This window comes from Scophthalmus maximus, chromosome 20, assembly GCF_022379125.1.
Source record: "Scophthalmus maximus strain ysfricsl-2021 chromosome 20, ASM2237912v1, whole genome shotgun sequence".
Taxonomy (NCBI): Eukaryota; Metazoa; Chordata; class Actinopteri; order Pleuronectiformes; family Scophthalmidae; genus Scophthalmus; species Scophthalmus maximus.
Window position 1 is genome coordinate 1172076 of NC_061534.1, and position 20425 is coordinate 1192500.

The 20425-nt window shown below is 46.4% G+C and overlaps 1 protein-coding gene and 1 long non-coding RNA gene across 3 annotated transcripts in view; one reads left to right on the forward strand and one right to left on the reverse strand.

Annotated features, from left to right (window-relative positions):
* The window catches only part of dcc (DCC netrin 1 receptor), a 155402-nt gene that overhangs the window by 13739 nt on the left and 121238 nt on the right, over positions 1–20425 (forward strand). The gene's annotated exons all lie outside the window — the stretch shown is intronic.
* On the reverse strand, positions 10488–14358 carry LOC118285352. The gene is made up of 3 exons (XR_007030233.1): positions 13760–14358; positions 11711–11778; positions 10488–10687 (listed from the first exon to the last, which is right to left on the reverse strand). It is a non-coding gene; the product is annotated as an uncharacterized LOC118285352 (long non-coding RNA).

A 20425-nucleotide genomic window follows, 5' to 3' on the forward strand; every position in this document is an offset into this window, starting at 1 on the left:
CAGATGTAGTGGGACAGAGGAGGAGGTCATTGTTGGCTTTTTGACTTACACACACACACACACACACAATGAGCAGATGGGATTCTTAAAACAAAGACGACTGCTGCCGCATCGACTAATGAAGAGACTGCTCCGTGATTTTATTCTAATAAACAGATTCATGAGACTGAGGAAAATAAAAGTTGAATTATTTCTTTCTCATGTCGACAGAAATGTATGTTACAATAAGGATGAACTATTTCTGTTGATGTCTGTTGTCTGTGTGTGTGTGTGTGTGTGTGTGTGTGTGTGTGTGTGTGTGTGTGTGTGTGTGTGTGTGTGTGTGTGTGTGTGTGTGTGTGTGTGTGTGTGTGTGTGTGTGTGTAGAGTTGTTGCGTCTGTCACTTCCTGCTCCAGCAGCAGCAGAATGTTTCCTCCGGGGGGGAAGCTCTCGTCTCTCACACTGTCGCCACCAGAACAAACAGCATGTGGTGTGTTCAGACGACTCTGGCCGACATCGTCAAATCACTTTAATTCATGCACTTTGTATAAACATTCTCCAATTTCTCTTTGAGGCTTTTTTTTCTCTTTGTGACCAATGTTCACATGCAAACACTGTCGTGTACATACTGTACACATGAACAGATCAACAGTCCTCGGATTCAATCTACATCTATGCTTCATTATCTCCGCCAAGGAAGTTGTCTTCCTATCTTAACTATCTAACTAAGTATCCAACGTACCTACCTAACTGTCCAACCTACCTATCCAACCTGCCAACCACCCACCTACCTACCTACCTACGTATCCAACCACCTACCATCCGACCAACCTACCAACCACCTACCTACCATCCACCCTACGTACCTACTTATCTAACCAACCTACCTACCATCCGACCTACCAACCACCTACCTATACAACCTACCTACCATCCGACCAACCTACCAACCACCTACCTACCATCCGACCTACCTACCACCTACCTATACAACCTACCTACCATCCAACCTACCTACCTACCAACCACCTACCTATACATCCTACCTACCATCCAGCCTACCTACCTACCAACCACCTACCTACCTCCTTCCTTCAAACAGAAAGTGTTTAAAACATAACCTTCCTTGACGGAGGTGATGAAGTGATAGATGGTGAACTATTATTTCTATGTCTTCTGTCAAAAGATCTTCTTCTTCGTAGAGGAGCATCTTGTGGACATAACCACAAGACATCTGGATGTGTTATCTAAGACCTGCTGGTGAACGCTGAGACGTTTTCGGGGTCAGATGATCTGTTCTGACGTGAATGAAGCGACCGTCTTGTGACGCAGGGAGAGAAATCAGGCCGAATCAATAATTCATCTTCTTGTAGTGACACATATTAGAAGGCCAACACGGTTGAAATTCACATCACTGTGCAGCGGTTGGATTATATATGATACACGTAATAAAAGTGTTTAATTTTTCCATCTCTCGCCCTCCGCAGTGGCTTTTCTGTTGGTTTAATATTTCATCTGATAATCGCCTCGGGGGGTAAAAGTGCTGAATTTACAAAAGACTTAAAGAGTTTACGCAGTAAGAACCATTTCATTTCATCTTCCAAAACTGTAAATGTATTAACAGTATTATTTTTCTTCAGATGTATGTTTTGGCGCTCGACAGTAACTCTGTTAACGCGAAGAGTTTGACCGGACTCAGCTGGAGGGTCTTTGAAAGCATCGTTCGTCTTCTTCGTCTCTTTCAACTGTGACTCTTTGATTTCACACTTTCATCTCCTGTTTGTGTGAGTGTGAATCAGTTAAATCTGCCCTGTGATAAGCCCATGTTAGTTTAAATCACGTCATTATCTTTATTAATATGATGTCGAGGCCAAAAATTAGCATTTTCATCAAACCTAACCTCCGACTGAAAGTCTGGAAAGATGCCTCCACATTAACAAATCAAACTCTTCCTCATATGAGTCAATCAGACAGTATCCCAAAAAAATGTACCCCGTCACAATCAAAAAGCCACACACACACACACACACACATACACACACACACACACACACACACACACACACACACACACACACACCTCACAAGTCGTGGTTTATAAAAGACTGAGCAGATGTCAATTGTCCAGCTGCTCCTTCTGGTGTGTGTGTGTGTGGGGGGGGATTGGTTGCTTTCTACCAGACTCATGTGAGTGCGTGTGTGTGTGTTCCATGAATGGGGGCGGGGCCTAAGCTCTCTAAAAGTGTCCTTAAACCATGTTGAACCTTCATAAGACTTTAATCTCATGTAAATTATAATTTAATTAGCGAATTTAAATAAGGAAGCTTCTGGAATACAGTGCGCACGTGTGTGTGTGTGTTTGTGTGTGTGTGTGTGTGTGTGTGTGTGTGCCTATAAGCTGCTGACTTCACTGTGTGTGCAGGATTAATTTCGTATGTGCATGAGTGGCATTATGTGTGTTATGGAGCGTGTGTGTGTGTGTGTGTGTGTGTGTGTTCAAAGAGCTCCAGGACCAGCAGGGGCCTCTCTGGACACTCAAAGCCCAGCAGGGCAGCAGGTCCCCGGGAACACACACTGGGCAGACCCCCTGAACATGGTCCTGCATCCCTGAACACTGGTCACATTAAATCCTACATTTTTTTCTACTTTCTTTACCAGAGCGAAAAGTAAAAAGTATTTTATTCCACTGAAATTAAAAATCTGAGGAAGTTCAGCCAAGACAAACCGAGGAGCTCTGATGTCAAAGAGACGAAGGTTCAGGTTTGAAAAGTTCACTATGGAGCGTGAAACACACGGCGTCTTGTGCAGGTGTTATTATAGGAAAAAAAGACCTTGCCAAATTTGAAGATGTGGAAGGCAGGAACCTGAAAAACATACAATTAATACATTTATCCTAAATCAAAGAGAACAATCATTCCCCAAAAAAGCTTTTAAGAACAAAATGCAGAGACTTGAAATGATTGAATTTCCATTTTCATCCGATTCAAATGTCACTTAATTCAGGTGCAAGAAGTGTGTATGTGTGTGTGTGTGTGTGTGTGAGTGTGTGTGTGTGTGGGTGATTGTGTGTGTGTGTGTGTGTGTGTGTGGGTGGGTGTTCTCTTTTGTTCTCTTTTGTTCTCTTTATCTTTCCACTCTTTTCTCCAACAAAGGCCCTTTAATGAACCGCGGTCTGAGGAGAGAAGATCTGCCTCTTCACAGTCGAGAGGAGAGAAGAACTAATGTCACATTAAACTCTGAATCAACGTCGGTTCAGTTCATTAAAACCTGCGGTTGCTAAGCGCCAGCGCCTCCTGGAGGCCGCGGCGTTCGTTACGACCGGTTTGAGGCCTTAGGGGGAAAGGTCACGGGGTCGCGAAAGAGACAGAACATCAGTCCCATAAGATCTCTCACGTCTTTAGCGACTCCGTCTAAACCTATTAGAACGCGGCTTGTTGGAGTAATAAAGTGACCGTGTACGTGATTAACAGATTAAAGGAAGTAGATTTAATGTTGAATTTGAAATAGACGTCACCGTTGGTTTGTGACCTGCAGCTTTGAAGCCTTGAGTTTCTCAAAGACTTCTATAGAGTCGCCCCCTGCTGGTCAGTACAGAGAATACAGGCTTCAGGCACTAGTCTCATTTTCCAGACGTCTGTGATTCTTCCACCAGTGACTGTCGTTATGAACTCCGACCGGATGAAAACGTTTCAGTGGATCAACCCGTCTCGTGTTGCGAAGGACGACGTGAACGTCCGACGGGGGGCGTCTCCGGGTCGGAGCGGCTCGGCAGGCGGCTCACGCTCAGTTAAACGTCCGCCTGTGGTTTGAATTGTTCCGTTAATGTGCGCGTGTGGTTTGGAGGACGGTCGGTCTGCGCGTCGTCGGCGTGCTGCGGCGTGTTTTATGTTGCGGATCGTGTGCGTCTGCTGATGTGGGTTTTACGGCCTGTGTTTGAAAAGCAGCGAGCGGCTTCGTGTCGCACCCGGGCCGCGGTTAATGGCGCCGCCGAGCTCCAGGAAACGAAAAGCACCAACGCGAAGGTCCGTCCGACTCCGACTCGTCGCGGTAGAGTTCTGATTTATTTTCTACACAGAACAAAGACTCGGTGCAGTTGTGTTGAGCTGGACGAACACGATTTGAGCCTTTTGCTTTGACTTGATTTCTGAGACGCACGATTTCATCTAGAGCCGAACGGAATTTCATCTTTGACAGTTGAAGCCGTGGTGGTAACGTACGGTGTGAGCAGACAGTCGGGCCGGACCATCGCAGGCCATTTACTGGAACGGAGAGGGTTGGAATTGGACAACAACATTTCCAGAATGGCTCCGCTTGATCTCTACACATTGTTGTTCTTCCTCACTTCCTCGAGTCGTTTCACCCTCTTTGTCCGCAGACGTAGCTTCAAAATTCAAAATGATTAAAATGACTTCCAGTCCAACAGCTCGACAACAGGGAGGTGTGATTGATGCCCCCCCCCCCCCCCCCCCCCCCCCCCCCCCTCGCAGTTAAAGGTCCAGATGAGACACAGACACAGGATCAGTGTAGTTCAGTCGGTAAAGCTGCTCCCAGGACAGAAAATAAAAAAATCCCACAAGTGTAAAACAGAATAAATATAAAGTTTCTCTCCCTTCAGCAGCTGAAAGGTTTTATTTCTCCTCCAGGGAACAATAAGAAACTGTTTTTTTTAGTTTTTTTACTGTTCGCACTAAATAAAACACTAAAAGCTTTGGCGAGGACAAAGACTTCACTGTGCTGCGGCGGCAGATACACGCAACACTAATAACTCTGATATTACAACTGTGACAACAAACACTCGTTCATTGTCGCTGTGCAACGTGACAACAAGGAAATCTGAAACACACAAGAAGCTACACACGAATAATAATAAAAAATAAACTGTAGGTTGATTTTCATCATAAGCGATATATCAGATGTTCAATAAATCTTGATATATTGTTTCATTTAGTCTTTAGAACCTGAAAAAAAATAAATTTGTGATATTTATCTTGTGTGGCATTTCCATGACAAATAACGTTTAATAAGTTACTTATTAACGAGTATCAATGTCAGTAGCCATGGTAACAGCGATACATTGTGCCATGACAGAAATGTATATTTATATTCACACGTCTTCATTGGCTGTGGTCCAGAGGACACTTTTATCAATTGTGATAATAAAATAAATTCTTAAAAAAAATCTTCTTATATACAGTATATTATTTTAGTTCCAATAATATTATGGTTTGATAAGAACAGATGAAACTGTTGCCTGAGTAACTGTGTTCTTGACTTTTGAAAAGGTCACTCTCAAAAGCTAATTTTCATTTCTCACGTAATTTCCAATGTTTCCTGAGCTATACACATTAAAATAAAAATATCTACTAGTTAGTTTGAATGAGTCATAATCATAGAATGAACACAAAGATGGTACATATATCATATAATAAAGCACCGGATGCATTGGGGGCGTGGATACAGTGTGATTGACAGCTCGCACCGTCCTATCGGTGCATGGTTGCAGGTGCAGCTGGACGAGCTGTCAGTCAGACCACGCCCCCAATTCTACGTCTAAAAAAACCAAGATGGCGCTGGTCCAAATACAAAACTCGAGGCTTCAAAATGGCCGCTCACAAACCGTAGGGTGACGTCGCGGTGGGTTTGTTGTATCGTCCGTCGCTCCGTCGCTCCGTCGCTCGACCTTCACGCCGACTTTAAAAACAGATGTGGAGAAAAGTCTGAGCGTCAGCTCGTCTGAAGGACGCGGGGTCGAGAAGACGCCAACGCTCGCGCAGATGTTAATGGAGGGTTCTGCTGTCGACATGCTAATGCTAATGTACGACATGAAAGTCAGGCCACACACACACACACACACACACACACACACACACACAGGTACATGCAGTCACACGCAGGCAGGATGTGATTTAGCGAGTCAATCAGATTGGACTTGACGAGGAGAAGCGTCGTGGAATGTGAATTAATTTAGCAGAGGAAGACGAAGGAGGCGGAGGGAGGGGAGGGGAGGGGGGGGGTTCAAGGGCAAACTGAGAATCCATCTATCTGTAATCAGACATTACCCGTTGTTAATGCTGAAGTATAAGACACATGGCTCGTTGAGAATCTTTTATATTGATTTATTAGTGACGAGCTTTTGGCGACGTCATCGTTGGTGACGAAAGACGTTTGTGAAACTCTCCGGTCCTTCAGCTGCTCGACGGTCCTCCGTCCTGGTCAGTCTGGAGCACGATGGACGACGTCCTGGTCAGTCTGGAGCACGATGGACGACGTCCTGGTCAGTCTGGAGCACGATGGACGTCCTGGTCAGTCTGGAGCACGATGGACGTCCTGGTCCGTCTGGAGCACGATGGACGTCCTGGTCAGTCTGGAGCACGATGGACGTCCTGGTCAGTCTGGAGCACGATGGACGTCCTGGTCAGTCTGGAGCACGATGGACGTCCTGGTCAGTCTGGAGCACGTTGGACGTCCTGGTCAGTCTGGAGCACGTTGGACGTCCTGGTCAGTCTGGAGCACGATGGACGTCCTGGTCCGTCTGGAGCACGATGGACGTCCTGGTCAGTCTGGAGCACGATGGACGTCCTGGTCAGTCTGGAGCACGATGGACGTCCTGGTCAGTCTGGAGCACGATGGACGTCCTGGTCAGTCTGGAGCACGATGGACGTCCTGGTCAGTCTGGAGCACGATGGACGTCCTGGTCAGTCTGGAGCACGATGGACGTCCTGGTCAGTCTGGAGCACGATGGACGTCCTGGTCCGTCTGGAGCACGATGGACGTCCTGGTCAGTCTGGAGCACGATGGACGTCCTGGTCAGTCTGGAGCACGATGGACGTCCTGGTCAGTCTGGAGCACGATGGACGTCCTGGTCAGTCTGGAGCACGATGGACGACGTCCTGGTCAGTCTGGAGCACGATGGACGTCCTGGTCAGTCTGGAGCACGATGGACGTCCTGGTCCGTCTGGAGCACGATGGACGACGTCCTGGTCAGTCTGGAGCACGATGGACGACGTCCTGGTCAGTCTGGAGAATGACGGACGTCCTGATGCGAACATAAACTGAGTAATTCTGTCAACACGAACAAAGCAGTTTTTAATTTCAATGTTTTGATCGGAACATTCGCGATAATCTTGACGCTCAGCGACTGGAGGCTTTTCTCTCTCTCGTCCGTTCACTTGGTGTCGTTTCTCTTCTGTTGCTGCAATGAGGTGCAGTTGTGTTTTACATCCACGAAATCCCAACAAGACTATGAAGTGAACTGAAGCTGCGAGGGGCCGTGGCTGAGAAGGTCTCCTTCAGGGAAAACATCCGAGTGAGGACGATCTCCGGAACGCTCCAGCCGTCGTGATCTGAGTGACAACGTGTTTCACGTATCTCAGACACATGGATTGTTCTTGGTCGTTTTCTATTTCTGCGTAAAGGTTGAACGGAGATTTTGACAGTGACGAACGAGCTCCTGGATCCTGTTCTGTTCACGTCCAGGGACGAACTCCACGCAGCTGAGAGACGACTTGATGGAGACTCGCTGGATTCAAATCTGGATTATCATCATCTCAGTTTGATTCTTGCTCCAGAATAAATGGTTTCTTTCCTTCAGACTCTTCAGTGTGTGGAGAACAGAAGAAGATCCAGGTGCTGGAGTCGTTAAATGGAAAAGAGCAGTCAACCAGAGGGAGCATTGAAATTCAGAACACACACACACACACACAAACACACACACACACACACACACACACACACACACCACTGGTCCTGTGGCTCATTCTCTGTCTCCACACATCAGTGGCAGTAACTTATGAAGATTGAATATCCAGCGAGTGAGCGAGACACACACACACACACACACACACACACACACACACACACACACACACACACACACACACACACACTCACACAACACTGTGTGTGTGTGTGTAGTTGTGTGAAACGTCTCTGTACTTCCTCAGCCGTCAGCTCAAACCTCAGCCTGTGACGTGCGTTCCGATTGGATAAAGTTGTAAATAAATAAATAAGAACAGTGTGTGTGTGTGTGTGTGTGTGTGTGTGTGTGTGTGTGTGTGTGTGTAGTCGGAGCTTTGCTCTGCTTAATTATGCGTGTTTATGTAAATGTGCAGTGTGTTGATGAGATGGTAATGGATATCACAGATTGACTTTAATGGATTCTGGAGGGACCGAGAATTAAAGCAGTCTGTCTATTAAAGGGCTCCGAGGTGAAGAAATACTCTCCTCCTCCTCCTCCTCCTCCTCCTCCTCCGCTTCCTCTTCCCCCTCCTCTTCCTCCTCCTCCTCCTCATCCCTCTTCCTCTTCTTCCTCCTCTTCCTCCTCCTCCTCCTCCTCCTCCTCTTCTTCCTCCGCTTCCTCTTCCTCCTCCTCTTCCTCCTCCTCCTCCTCCTCCTCCTCCGCTTCCTCTTCCTCCTCATCCTCTTCCTCCTCTTCTTCCTCCTCCTTCTCTTCCTCCTCCTCTTCCTCCTCCTCCTCCTCCTCCTCCTCCGCTTCCTCTTCCTCCTCATCCTCTTCCTCCTCTTCTTCCTCCTCCTTCTCTTCCTCCTCCTCTTCTTCCTCCTCCTCCTCCTCATCCCTCTTCCTCGTCATCCTCCTCTTCCTCCTCTTCCTCTTCCTCCTCTTCCTCCTCTTCCTCCTCTGCCAGCAGCCATTTTGTGGCTCCAGCTCTGTGAGCAGACGACGGCTCTTGTGTCTCTTTCAATCGTGGCCGATCAATGATTGTGATCATTTCAGTATCAGATCATCGGACTGATCGGACGAGATGAAGGCAGATGTTCTTCATGTTGCATGATACTTCATAGTTTCTTTTAATTCAGTGAGGTTTGGCTGTTTCACAGATGTCGAGGGTTTGTTCCAGGATGAGTAGAGTAAGAGAGGTTTCTGGACGTCTGAGATATTACAGGATATTTCAGACATATTTCAGGATGTTTTCGGGATCGTTCAGGGACATTTCAGCTTTTTCATGGAAATTCCACCACGTTTAAAGTAAATTTCAGGATGTTTAATAACTTATATATATGTATATATATAAAAAGACTTTCAAAGCAGATTTCAGGAGGATTCAGACTGAACCCTCAGTGTAGATTGGGCCCACAAGGTTTCCTGGTGCTGTACGGAACAAGATTTGGATCATTGTTCAGATATACATATGTGATATTCAGCTCACATAACAACATTAGCTCCGCGTTCGCCTGGAAAAATCCACTGCTTGTGGACATTTCTCAGAAAAAAGACGGAGAACACGGAGGCTACTTTACCTCGAAATGATGTTTGTCTTTATATGTCTTTAGCAGTGGACGACAGAAATAGCAGTGTGTGTGTGTGTGTGTGTGTGTGTGTGTGTGTGTGTGTGTGTATGTGTGTGTGTGTGCATGCGTGTGTGTGAGATGAGAGAGCAGGTACATTGACAGAGGAATTACAGGCTGTCTGAACTCAGAAGACGAGCTGATTACAATCAATAATCTATCAACTGCTGCCTGACGACATGTATTGATCAGAGTGTGTGAGAGACATAATGTTAAATACACAGAGATGAACACACACACACACACACACATACACTCTCGGCTGAGTGTTGACTCCAGCTAATAGGCCGGTGATGTATTCAAACATCCGTCACATCACTGTGTAGTTAACAGAAAATAAATGTTGTCGTCTACAGATAAAAACGCCACTCGCTGATTTGTGGCGTCAATGTCTCTGGAAATGAAACCGGCGGGAAATCGTCTGCGTTTGATCAATTCACACCAACAACTGTTGGATCTGATCACGAGCTCCTCAAGTCTTCGTGATTATTGTCATTTAAGTTTTCAAAAAACAGAAGAAAGACGTGTAAATATCATAATGATGCACAAAACGACATATACTCATACACACTCGCTAATCACACACACACACACACACTCACACACACTCGCAGACAGAGAAGCATATGGTTGGTGTGTGAAGGTCATTAGTTCCTGTCTGCGCTCTTCAGGCTCCGAGTCTTGTTGGCACAACTTCTGCCAGATCGCACCAAATTACCAACAACACCGCGGCGGCTGCCAACGCACACACACACACACACACAGCCCCGAGGGCGTGTGTGTGTGTGTGTGTCTGTGTGTGTCCTCGCCGACCATACGGTGTGTGTAGGAACACACACTCCAGCCTGCCAGTCAACTCTGAAGGATATTAATCAAGAACAATATTTAAAAAATCTCCTGAGGGAGAAACTGACGGTTTGTGTTGCGGATGATTTCAACTGGGTGTGTGAGTGGCGTGAGTGGGAGGAGCCTAAAACCTCAGAGGACAAAGAAATAAATCAATAATATGAAAAATAAGACGTACGATCTGGACGATTCTGGAGATCAAATTAAGATCAAATCGATTAATTGGACTCGAGATATAATCTGATTAAACAATAATACAAAAAAGTGACATCACAGAATATTATACAAGGAAAAAAAATGATGCTGAATTATTTTTGAACATATTGTGAGAAAACTATTTAAAGAAAGAGCCCAGTGAAACCAACCTCTCCGGTCAAGGCCTTTATTTTGGCGGGGTGTCTCCTCCTGGAGCCGCTCCAGCTCTTCCTGGCAGTTTCCCGCCGCATGTCGACAGACGCTCCGAGCGCTCGTTAGGCGCCGGTGCCAAGAAGGCAACGACTCCCGAAGGTCACGGAGCCGTTAGGTTCTCGTCTGGCTCGTCGGGACGGAGAGAATCTTAACGAAGACGACGACGACGTTAACGAGATTCAAACTCAGCTCGGGTTTCTGGCTAATTAAACACAGGTCAAAGGTCACGACAACAGTTTAGGATGAATTATAACAATGAACTTCCTGTTTTTCACTTGTAAACACGTTAACAAAGGAGGAGGCTCATTAGGAATAAAAAGATAACATTAATAAGAAAGTATTTTATATTTTTAAAGACTTAAAAAGAGAAATTAAAAACAGTAAACACTGAAGAACTTTTTAAAGTTATTTAAAATGTTTTTTTTATTTCCTTCTTGGATGATCACTGACATATTCTGATTTCCATATTTCCTTGGGGATAAATTGTGATTTTTCACGTCGTCAGTACTTTAGTTAAGCTCTTGTCAATCTGACGATGTTCAGCCTTTAGCTGGAATTTGTGACTAGCGCTAATTAGCGTTGTCATTGTGAGCATGTTAGCATGTTTATGCTAATATGTAGCTCCCGAGCCTCGAGTCTAAATATATATGATACGTTCATGTATTCATTTTCCAATTAATAATAAATCATCTCATTTTTATTAGAAGTTTTTTTACCAGTGGTTTTATTAGTTTGAGCTTTTTCTGTGAATAAAAATAAAAATATACAATATTAATAAAAAAAACTGTTCAGAAATTTGATATTGATGTTTAAATAATTTGTCAATCTAAATTCCGAGGTTCATGATCTATTGATTTTAACAACATTCGACCCCTTCATACTTTACATAATCTGTTCTCTGCTCAGTTTGTTCAGTATTTAAACATCAGCTGCTTTTATGAATCAAACATGGTTCTTCCTCTTCTTCATCCTCCTCTTCCTCCTCCGTTCTCTTCTCATTACCAGGTCCTCCCTGTCCTCCTTCTCACCCTCTTCTCCTCCGCCGACGTTCCTTCTCTTCCCATCACTCTTCTGCCTCCTCCTCCTCCTCATCATCATCATCATCATCATCATCATCATCATCATCATCATCATCCAGAGGCAGCAGAATCTTCCTCCTCCTCCACTTACTCATTTTCCTCAAGTTTCTCCTCATCCTCTTCCTCTTCCTCTCTCTCTCTCTCCTCCTCTTCCTCGGCCTATAGCAGTGAAATAAAAGATTACGGGCAGACAAGTCATTATTTTCAGTGATGGCAGCCATACATCACTGAGACTGCACCGGAGAGAGGGAGGGAGGGCGAGAGACACCGAGAGACTGAAGCCTCTCTCTCTCTCTCTCTCTCTCTCTCTCTCTCTCTCTCTCTCTCAGTTTATTTCCCTTTTCTCTTTCTCTTCTCTCTCTCTGCTTCGTCCTGTCTCTCGCTCTCTGTGTGAAATTAATGGCCGCTGCACCGACCATGGATCAGACCCAGTGTGTGTGTGTCTGTGTGTGTGTGTGTGTGTGTGTCTCTCTCTGTGTGTGTGTGTGTGTGTGTGTGTGTGTGTGTGTGTGTGTGTGTGTGTGTGTCTCTCTGTGTTTGTGTGTGTGTGTGTGTGTGTGTGTGTCTCTCTCTGTGTGTGTGTGTGTGTGTGTGTGTGTGTGTGTGTGTGTGTTGAACGAAGCCCAGGGTTCTGCCTCCTGCTCCCCAGAGGATAACTCGTCGACATAAACACTGATGAGGAGATTTTTAAACCAATTAAACTTATTTGGCCTTTTTTGGGGTGCAGCTTCCTGAGCGGTCGCCAGGTTCCATCTCAACCTGAAAGATGATTATTTGACATTTTTATTGGAAGCATTGAAGCACCTTTCCTAAACATTTAGAGGATGTGAACAGCTCTCATCCCGGTGCTGAGGAAACACTTCTGTCACTTCAAGATTTAGGAAACGTCCCAAACAAATTAGGCAATTGGACCGCACCCTTCGACTTCCTCTTCTTCCTCTTTGACAGTAGCCAGGCGGTAACGTACAGTGAGAGCGGTCAGGTCTTGGCTCGACAATCATTCATCCAAACAAACTAAATTCACAGGTGAACTCTTTCTTTTGCATGTATCTTCTATGCTTCCTCTGCGTGTGTGTGTGTGTGTGTGTGTGTTGTGGGACATGGAGACGCAAAGAACAACCGTCAGAAAAGACATAGCGCTGGTGACGATGACGACGGGGGGCAGGAGGACTGTGTGTCCGTCTCGAGGCCGACAGGACGTCAAACACCGCGGGCGTGCGACGGTGAAAGTGGTCGACCTCGTCAATAACAGTCAGACGGCACGGTTCCAATCGGACAGATAGTGAACTGGTTTTCTCTTTGGTTTATTAAAGACAAATCAAATAGGTTTGGATCACGGTCGGTCCAACAGCAGACAGGTTGACTCATATTTCTACTGCTAGAGAAAGAAAACCTTTAAGATCCATGTGGGTTCACAGGTGACGAGTAACACGGTGCAGTGTCCTGGTGGAGACAATGCGTTTAGTAGAAATAACAGGTGAACAACCTGTGGACGGAAACGACCTTGAGATCTCTTCATCGCCATGAAAGGACTTTGACGGGGACGACTGTGATTACCCAGAATTCACGGCGGTGCCGCATGTGCGGCGTGTCTCCTGCGCCCGGCAACACAGAACAAACACCGACATCACAGAGAATGTTTGTTTCCTGCTCGGAATCAGTGGATCATCGCGGTGCGTCTATTTTTGGAAACGAGTGTGTGTGTGTGTGAGTGTGTGTGTGAGTGTGTGTGTGTGCGTGTGCGTGTGAGTGTGTGTGTGTGTGTGTGTGTGTGTGTGAGTGTGTGTGTGTGTGTGTGTGTGTGTGTGTGTGTGTGTGTGTGTGTGTGAGTGTGTGTGTGTGTGTGTGTGCGTGTGTGTGTGTGTGTGTGTGTGCATGTGTGTGTGCGTGTGTGTGTGAGTGTGTGTGTGTGTGTGTGTGTGTTGTACAGTTGCTGCTTGATGTCTCTTCTGTTTCGTAGCAGCTGAATCAGAACATTCCACATTACAGTTACATCACAGTTCGTTTCCTTTTGCAGTTTCAGTTCCCAACGTCCTGACGTTTGAAAGTAAAAACACACTTCCTGTCTGATGCCACCACATCTCTACCACCGTCTCTGTGGCTACGTCCACACAAATACATTTGACTTTTAATACTCAACTGCTCTGGATCTTTCGAGCTCCTAAAGCGGAGACTTGTGGAAACACCACAGGCCCCGGTTTTGGTTTCAGAATCCAGAGGTTGGTGGTGATTGGTCTCACAGTCGGTGTCAGGTTCACCTCGTGTGTTGGTCCCTGCTCCACGTTTCCACCAGTTGAAAAATACTTTTGAAACTGAAAGCGTATGATTAAACCAAGGGCGGCGGTAAGACGAGGTCATATCGTTTTGAAAAGACTAAGTGCCATAATCCATTCTGTGAAAACAGTATTTACTATTTCTTATCTCTAATCTTTGCTCTCCAAGACTTAATGCAATTTCCACAAATCACGACACACACACTTTTCCTGCTGATGTGTCGAATTAAACCTCGAAACCTTAAATTATTAATCTACTTTTCACTCCCGCGGCCGATCAAAGGACGAGATGATGCTCTCTCAGTGACACGGGCGATTTGCACAACCGTAACCGTGGCTACCGAATGATCATGAATAAATGTATTCATCGTGTCCTCGTGGTCGTCGTGTCCTCGTGGTCATCGTGTCCTCGTGGTCATCGTGTCCTCGTGGTCGTCGTGTCCTCGTGGTCATCGTGTCCTCGTGGTCGTCGTGTCCTCATGGTCGTCGTGTCCTCGTGGGCATCGTGTCCTCGTGGTCATCGTGTCCTCGTGGTCGTCGTGTCCTCGTGGTCATCGTGTCCTTGTGGTCATCGTGTCCTCGTGGTCACCGTGTCCTCGTGGTCATCGTGTCCTCGTGGTCGTCATGTCCTCGTGGTCACCGTGTCCTCGTGGTCATCGTGTCCTCGTGGTCGTCATGTCCTCGTGGTCGTCGTGTCCTCGTGGTCATCGTGTCCTCGTGGTCGTCATGTCCTCGTGGTCGTCGTGTCCTCGTGGTCATCGTGTCCTCGTGGTCGTCATGTCCTCGTGGTCGTCATGTCCTCGTGGTCGTCGTGTCCTCATGGTCGTCGTGTCCTCGTGGGCATCGTGTCCTCGTGGTCATCGTGTCCTCGTGGTCGTCGTGTCCTCGTGGTCATCGTGTCCTTGTGGTCATCGTGTCCTCGTGGTCACCGTGTCCTCGTGGTCATCGTGTCCTCGTGGTCGTCATGTCCTCGTGGTCACCGTGTCCTCGTGGTCATCGTGTCCTCGTGGTCGTCATGTCCTCGTGGTCACCGTGTCCTCGTGGTCATCGTGTCCTCGTGGTCGTCATGTCCTCGTGGTCGTCGTGTCCTCGTGGTCATCGTGTCCTCGTGGTCATCGTGTCCTCGTGGTCATCATGTCCTCGTGGTCATCGTGTCCTCATGGTCGTCGTGTCCTCGTGGTCATCGTGTCCTCATGGTCGTCGTGTCCTCGTGGTCATCGTGTCCTCGTGGTCGTCGTGTCGTCGTGGTCATCATGTCCTCGTGGTCATCGTGTCCTCGTGGTCATCATGTCCTCGTGGTCATCGTGTCCTCGTGGTCATCGTGTCCTCGTGGTCATCGTGTCCTCGTGGTCATCGTGTCCTCGTGGTCGTCGTGTCCTCGTGGTCATCGTGTCCTCGTGGTCATCATGTCCTCATGGTCGTCGTGTCCCAGTTAGCACAACGGCTATGTGTGGCTCTCCCATCGACATTCCTGTCTGACTGTTTTTATCATTCAACAGTTCATGTTCACGTGCGTGTTCAGAGGACGTTCGTCAGAGAAAGTGGAAGGAAAAACGGGCGAATAGTCGCATGTTATAATAAGTAATAAGTTAGAATAAGCACAAATGATCCCGCAACCAAACTAGCGCAAGTAACACAATGCGAAAATTCACTCTTTTTTAGTGACTGATTCTATGAGCGTGAGAGATTTGCCGCAGCCTGATTGGATGTAAGGACTGTTGGGCCTTGGATTGAGGATTGAGTTCGACCGAGCGACGTTCCAGTGACGTCATTATCCAGTTTGCGTTGGTTTGTTTTGCCCGGACCAATCAGCCGAGGTTTCACCCTGAGTGAGGTTGAAACTCGTTGTTGCTGTTGTGTAGTTTCCTCTGACAGGTCGGTGGTGAAACCGTCCCATCTGCTCGGCCCGGGGCCGTCCGCCATCGTGCAGGTCACCTCCACATTAATCTGACTTAATTAGCCTAACGAGCGTGTTTCTGGGTGGGCCGACAAACGAGGGCGACCTGAGCACACGGGAGCCAGGCGGCCTCACGTCGCAGGAACAGCAAACACAGATTTCCCTGGCAGCTTCTGACCTACATACAGCTCAGACGCACACACACACACACACACACACACACACACACACACGGACACACACACGGATACACACACACACACACACACACGGACACACACTCACACAGAGAAGAAACATAACGACACACTGGCTTTTGTGTCAGATAAAAAGCTGCAGTTAATGTAATCTGTCACACTCACTCTTGTCTAAACACACACACACACACACACACACACACCTAAAGAAGTGACTCGGTGTGTGAAACTGAAGCTCGTCAGAGCAGCAAATCAGTCGTGACTGGTCCAAAAACACCGAGCCACAAACATTTAGTCCGAACAAAAGACATTTCATCTCCGTCCTGTCGGAAGGTCTCAGCTGGAGCCTCGTCGGATCGAAGGACATCACATCATCCAGCTTCTTCAGTCGGGGCTCAAAATGTGACAAGCTCAATGAAATAGAATCAAAATAAAACGTCGCGATCGTGGAAGAAACTGCCCCGCGAGAACAGGAAACTCTGAGAGAGGCAATTTCCAGATGTGGAAAACACAATCAAACCTTCTCTTTGGATAAAAGTACGACAGCTGATCCAGATAAACGAGCAAACCGACCAATGACACGAGCGAAACTTTGAATGAGACGGATTGGACACAAAATTCGTGCCGGGCCACGAATAATGCGAAAACACAAACATTTGCGCCATCGGTTGTAATATTTGAACTCCAGGGAAATTTTCACAAGATGTGATGTCGCTAAAGCTAATTAGCATTGAGATCATTCCAACGTCCGCGTCCGGATATTCTGGAGTTGTGTTCGCGTCCACTTTGAACGCAGCGTTCAGCGTGGTACCCAACTTCAGAGAGTGACATACCTGTGTATTGTTCAAACATATGTTTTAAAAGCAAAGATTATAAATTATACTTATTCAAACTTTATTGAGGCTAACCAGGTAAATCCCATCAAGGTTTTCTCAAGCGACAGCGGAATGTTGACAACATGTTGACATCGAGAACCTAAAATACAACATCACTGTAAGTGTGGAAGCCTCAACTCAGCCAAAGACAAACACAGTTACAAAAAGACTGAGTTTGAAATACCATAAGAGAAACACACAGATGAGAGAACGTGTAGAACATCTCCTGGAGATGAATTTATTGAGATAGAGATCTTCTACATCATTAAAATCATCAATCAGTCCCGGTCGGACCGTCAGCCCCTCCTCTCATCCTGATTGGCTGAACCAACACGCTCTCCGTCTTCCTTCCTCCTGACGAACTCGTCCACTAATTCACTGTCATTTCACATCACATTATTTCCATTTCAGCCGAACACAGAGTCCTTGTTCCCGAGGTCGTGTTCCCCTTCATCACGATTATCATCAGCAGCGCTATCATCAGTCGCTACAACACCGGGACATCATCATCATCGTCATCATCATCATCATCGTCATCATCGTCATCGTCATCATCATCATCGTCGTCATCATCATAATCATCATCATCATCGTCATCATCATCATCATCATCATCATCGTCATCATCATCATCATCGTCATCATCATCACCGCCACATTATTATCACGGCCGTCGTCGTCCTCCTCCTCCGTGACCTTTGACATCCTGCAGACGCAGCTGATTTCACATCCCGTTTGAATCTCTGACGGCTGGTTAGCAGCTAACGGCTAAAGACGGAACATGGTTTTTATTTGCGCTACTTTCAGTGGGGTTTATTTTATTTCCTGTGTGGTTAACGGGATGAATGAGGATCCTGCAGATGCCGTGTGGACGCGAGGGAAATGCACACGCAGCAGATTTATGGGTGGTATTGTGTTCAGGCCTCTTTTGTACCCAAACAATGAATGTACCGTCTCTCTCTCTCCGGCTGCTGCTGCGCTCCGAAGCGTCTCCGACAGTTCCATCATATCCAAACCGACAAACAGGAAGTGACCCTGATTATAGGACAGCCGTATATTAACCGTAATGTCTCGACCCTCACGATTGTACGTGGTGATTCAGTGTCACACAAATAAACCTGAACCGAACTGAAACGTCCCTTTTCTCATCGTCTGGAAGAAGATAAGACACCAGTTCATCAGACTCGTCTGACGGACGCGCTTTTTTCCCAGGATGCAGTTCGTCAGGGGAAAACATATCATCCTGGAAGATATTCCTCTCTGGTGAAAGTGACACTTGGATTATTTCCATGAAAGCGGAACATACATCTCAGACCTCAGTCCTCCTTTCAAAACCACGTGTATTGTAAATCCGCTACACACAGATTCTACTTTTTTCATCTAGATCTGTGGATTATTCTCTGTGACATCAGTGAAAATGTCAAAAAAAATAAGTCATTTTTCAGGTGCTATGATATTTGTATGAGAAGCAGAAAGCTGAGGACGTCTCACTCCTTCAGGTTTCAACGAGACAAAACTCTTGTTTGGTTTAAAACATTTTTAAAAATCGTCTTTTCTGAGTCGACTGATCATTACTGTAGCGATTAGATCAAACAAACTGTCAGTGAATGGATACTGTGTGTGTGTGTGTGTGTGTGTGTGTGTGTGTGTGTGTGTGTGTGTGTGTGTGTGTGTGTGTGTGTGTGTGTGTGTGTGTGTGTGTGTTGTCACTGGCTGCTGCTGGCACTCTCTCTCTCACTCTCTCTCTCACTCTCTCTCTCGGGACAGGATAAAGCTTGAAGGTTGATCTCACATATACAAAACTCCAGAGAGATTCAGATGAAGAGTGTGTGTGTGTGTGTGTGTGTGTGTGTGTGTGTGTGTGTGTGTGTGTGTGTGTGTGGGTGTGTGTGTGTGTGTGTGTGTGTGTGAGGGAAAGAGATAGTTAGATAGTGAGGTCTTCACATTGCTGACAGCGAGTACTGAGGCTACCCATAATCCCCTGCAGGACTGTGGCCATGCGTTGGCGTGTTGACCCCTGAACATATGCTGCAGGGTGTGTGTGTGTGTGTGTGTGTGTGTGTGTGTGTGTGTGTGTATTAATATTCAGTCTGCTGGGGAGGGGCTGCAGACTGGTCTGAGTAAAACATGTGAATTGGTCCAAACTGAACTTTATTATTTTTCGTTATAGATTTATTATTTTTTATTATTATTTACTGTGCTGATTTCACTAACAAGGTAAAAAGCTGTTTATTATTTTCACTGTAAGTATCGAATAAAAGATGAAAGCACTCCACAAGTAATAAAAACAAAATTTAATATGCAAGAAGATTTAATGCACTGTATAAAAATAAAGCACAGAAAAATATTAAAACAAATGTAAGAGTCTTAGTGAAATGAAAGGAGGGAAGGAAACGACGTAGGTAGTGAAAGAAAGTCAATGAGGGACGGAAGGAAGGAAACAAGGTGAGGAGAGAAGGGAGGAGGGAATATCCATCATCCCTATGGCAATGCCCCTCCTCCATCTTCATGCTCCACGGAGCGTGATTGACAGCCACCAACCCCCCAGCACACGCACACACACACACACACACACACACACACACAGACACACCCACCCACACACACACACACACACACAAACACACCCACACACACACACACACACACACACACACACACTCAGATACAGTGGTGACTAAACATAGACTCTAAATATAAACCACGAGCCTCTGGATGTTTGTTGATTGTGTACAGTCGGTGTGTGTGTGTGTGTGTGTGTGTGTGTGTGTCAGACCTCTCTGCAGGTTTTACTTCTGTGAAACATCGTCTCGTTTCTGACGGTTGCGTCCGTGTGATCACACAGATTTTAACGAGCGGTGGGAACACGAGGAGAAAGAGAAAGACTCTGATTTCCTGAGAGTCTCGACGCTTCCGGAAAAATTATTCCGCTGGATGAAATCTGACTGCAGGACTTGTTCCACCGTACAGTCACGTTCAAACTGAGCTCTCCTGCAGCCGCCGCCTCTGTAATCTAAAATCTTTTCTGCCACTGATATGTAATCATCGCCAACACGATGCTTTGACGAACCCGACTGCTGCTCACGACAGTCGGAGCTGGAAACGGTGAATCAGGTTCAGAGTGATTTGAGACGGACGAACTGTAGAAGCCTCGGAGGAGCTGAAGTCCTTGAATGTTAATAAAAGTAATATCTATCTTTGTTAGAGTGAAGATGGAGTCATGATAACTGAGCTAATATAGATAATAATTGGCTAAAGTAATGGAATATTAAATGCAGTTGAGGATGACTCAGGAAGACGGAGACGGGAGAAGTATCATTTACAAGAGTTCTGGTTGGTTACACAGATCAACAAGTGGTCAGTGCATGGCGTCTCTGTGGGCGTATTTATCTCCCTCAGGTTAATGTCGTCATCAAACAGACAGAATGTCTGTCTCCATAAAAAACGCTGTGTCTCGGTACATTCAGGACGAAGGGCCACACTGAACATTCTGAGAGTCAGGACAGATTTTCCTCGACAGATGAAAAAACCTCAGGACTAAAACTCTGACTGTCGACCGGATGA